Raw genomic sequence first — 3,917 nt, forward strand, 5'->3', positions numbered from 1 at the left:
CAAAAAGGTGATTGACACACTACAACATCCATCAAATTGTAAGGTTTAAGAAGTTGTGGGGATCCCTCTATGTTAACCATAGATAGTTCACAAAATGCTCCATCTTTCATGAAGAACAACTCTAGTTTTGGAATAGAATCTCCATGTGGAAGGTAAATGTACCTAAGGACTTAGAGTGCCAACCTTTTTTTTTCTTCTATAAGTAAGCCCAAAACACCTATCCATCGCTTGAATGATATACATCTGTAAGAAGCACTCCAATTTTTGGAAGAAATTTCTTGAGGAGATAAAGAGCTAACTTTTGCTCAGCTATAACATCTTGCTAGAGATAATCTACTATTTACTGAGAAGAGACAATAGTAGGTTTTTCTCACTTAGAGCATTTTGCTTGAGATACGCTGTACTATTAGTTAATGAAAGAGAGAAATAGGCTTTTCTCAGTTAGAGCGTTTTGCCTGGGATATGTTCTACTATTAGTCAAGAGTTTTTCTGAAGATAGGTTCTACTAGTAGTTTAGTAGTGAGAAAAATAAGTTTGCTCAGTTAGACCATCTCACGTGAGGTAGGCTTTACTCTTAATTTGAGATCTAAGTAGAGAAAGTAGAGGTTTCTCTTGGTCAAAGGGGCGATCTCCTGAGAAAATATTGACTGCAATCATTCAATTTGATTTTTTCTACAAGCACATAATTCCACATATGAGTGCCAGATGTAATGGTACGTACTGCGTGGGATAGCATTTGAAGTGATGCAAGTTTAGAGAGGAGAGCATTAATATTCTTATGGAGAGTTATTTCATTGATCAATGTTTCTAAGGACAAAAACTCTCCTTCAAGGGGGAGTAATATTTCCACAAAGACAAGGGCAGGACTATGTTGGCACATGAGTCAATTGATCATCGAAGTGAAGTGGTCTCCTCAAGGTAGGCCAAGAGAAGGTAGGCTACGAGGTCTGTAGGAGGAGTATGGTTGGGTGGACAAAGGCATGTGTTAGTCCTTGGCCCTCAAAGTTCTCACCTAAAAATGTTGGCAAAAATGAAACTCAACAAGCTCCACCAAGGTATCAACTTGGTATCAAGGACTAAGTCCGAGAGGGAATAGGTCCATTCGAACTACTCCCCAAGTCAATTCAACTAGCTGTCATGCAATATGGACGTTTCCTTTTCCTATTGTAAATGTGACCTTTTACTAGCATAAATGGCACTATAATTAGTAGCCAACATGAACACCAATACCCACATGGAAGGTTACCCGTAGAAGGTTAGGGGATCGATGTTCACATATCTTTCTAGTTATCACGGGAGCAATGACTCTCAACGTTGGTGGAGTAGAGCCATGTGAATACATGAATAGCCAAGGAACACAAACACACACACATGAGGAACAAGTATTTGATTTGGCTTTTCAGGTTTGACAGGTCGGATTACGAGGACGTAATTGGGAGTATATAAAGCGGGTGCTGTGAAGGCTGGAATAGTAGTGCCCGCAAAACTGTAAGCAGCAGTGAGCACGTCGAGCAGCGTTTAGGGCTAGAACCCATCTTCATCATCAACAATGGCAATGGGGAGAGCGGCACTCTGCACAGGTAGAAGAATATGGCTTCCTGTCACTCAATTATGTGGGTTGATATAATTGAGTGAGTGCTTGAGTGCGTTATTATTCTAAAGTATACAAAAACCCACGTCTGTGTGCTATAGTCATATCATATGTCGTAATATTATTGATCTCCTTTTCTGGCCACCGCAGTGGCGATGGTGGCGGCGCTGCTGCTAAATATCAAGGAGGGGACCTCCGTCGTGCAAGCAGCTACGCCGCTCAAGTGCAGGCTGAACGACCTCGTGCTGACCAACACTCCCGTGGCGACCGGGCTGTGCGAGTGGGAGCTCGTGAACAACTGCCCCTGTGAGGCCTTCAACATCATTGCAGCCTGCCAGGACCGGCGCTGGAACCAGAAGATCATCAGCCGCTTCGCCATGGAGGTGGACGTGCCCACCTTCGGCCACTGCACTCTCCTCCCCAACGTCAAAGTCCAACCCGTCTCCTCCGGCCTCCGCTACGGCCGCACCTACCCCTGCGCTGGCACTCTTCCGCTCTCCCTCGTCAATGTCGCCTTCGCCAACCCCTGCCTTTGATCGTAGAGACTGGCCGGACGACTCGCTCCATCAACATACCTCTTTCTGATCCTTGAACGGACATTCCATTTTCACCATTCTTTCTTATCGGTGCTATTATTGGTCCAGAGTGAAAATTTCATTTGCCTACATAATTGTGAAACTCTCTCTCTCTCTCTCTCTCTCTCTCTCTCTCTCTCTAACTTAAGTACTATATTACATTTTGTTACATGTTTACATCATGATGAGGAATTCCATCGTGTTATTCTGTTGAGGAACTGGCAGTGCTACACAATCCTCTAACAATCTATCTCGAATCATAGACCAAGGCAGTTGGAAACTGTGAAAGGTGTGTGTATCAAACAAAGCCGAGTTTCTAGCATTTCACAAAAAGGATAACACCCAAAGTCTCAGAGAAGCAATACATAAGTCTAAACGTGTAGAACCCGTTTGAATTGTTCCATAAAGCAGTCTATATTCAGAAACTTAGTCTTCCAATGCATCATATAAGTATCATACAAACATATCCACCAAGCATATATTGTAGGGAAGTTCCAAAATATGTGCTTCGTTGTCTCAAGGGGACATTTTCCATCAGACATTCTCTTTTTGGCTAACAATTCACCATACATCAGATAGCTTCTTCAACCACCAACATTGATCTAGATTGAACTCGCAAATCTTGTTGCATCTGTTCTCTATCTAAGGCTAAGGGATCAAGTGTAGATAGAAACGTTTGGTTGGGGAGGTGCATCAATTTGTTGAAGTCTCTGGCAATGCTCAATCTCTAAATCTTTGATTAAATCTTGATTGCAAAAAGAAACTTTCAAATTGTTGACATGTGTACACAACTATCCCCAAGTAATTTTGAGCCCATTTCCTAGTCTGAATCTTCTCTTAGCCACCATAAACGAAATAATATTTCTGTTAGAGTAACAATTTGATTGATTGGGCTTAACCCTCTCATGCTTTTTTTCCCAAGTAAACAGCGGGTGGTTTTTTAAACCCAAAGCTCCAACAACAAGACTCATACCCTAAGGGATTACCTGTATATCTGACTCTACCATCCCAAATCAACAAAGCACATAGATTTTTTCAAGACTTAACCAGCATATTAGCAGTATTCCCACACAATTGAACATGAGTAGCACAAAACAATTTGTCCCATGCAAACATATCCCAAACACCATGAAAGTACATAACAAAATTATCCATCAATTTGTTTCAGTAAGGTTTCCCTACTAGCAAGCATGTGCATTTGCAAATGAAGGATACCCAATCCTCCCAAGTGAATAGGCAAGGCCAAATGCTTCTAGGCGAGCCAAGCTACAACAAAAGATCCCCATAAAATCTCACTATTTTTGATGTAAATCTCGCAACTGGTCAAGTATCAAAGGGAAGAAAACAAAACATATAGAGGAAATCCAAATAGCCTGCACAATCCTTCACCTAACATGAATTGACCATTTAGTACAATGCCACGAACCCATTTTCGTTTGGATTTTATCCCCCATTGTGTCAACTATTTTGGAGATACATCAACTCCTAGAGGATAACCAAGGTTCCTGAATACATTTTCCCTAAGAATTCCCTTTGCTTGCCAAATCAAGCTATGAAAATTATTGTAAAGACTAGGGGTAACTAGAGCTTGGAATCCACCTCCCAACCTCCCACTATAGCCCCTTTTCCCTAGCTGGATTCTTTTTCCACATTGCCTAGTCTGGCCCTTGGTCCAGTCCAAGACTCTATGGCCTTGCCCTTGTCCAGACATTACTCCCCCCTTAAGGAAGAGTTTTAGACCTTGAAAACAA

At 41.9% G+C, this 3,917-nt stretch overlaps 1 pseudogene; it reads left to right on the top strand.

Annotated features, from left to right (window-relative positions):
• The first annotated feature begins 1,746 nt into the window (after positions 1–1,746).
• Positions 1,747–2,183, top strand: LOC147428010 (uncharacterized; annotated as a pseudogene).
• The last annotated feature ends 1,734 nt before the right edge of the window (positions 2,184–3,917 follow it).

This window comes from Adiantum capillus-veneris, chromosome 23 (genome assembly GCF_014529385.1).
Source record: "Adiantum capillus-veneris isolate H3 chromosome 23, ASM1452938v2, whole genome shotgun sequence".
Classification (NCBI taxonomy): Eukaryota; Viridiplantae; Streptophyta; class Polypodiopsida; order Polypodiales; family Pteridaceae; genus Adiantum; species Adiantum capillus-veneris.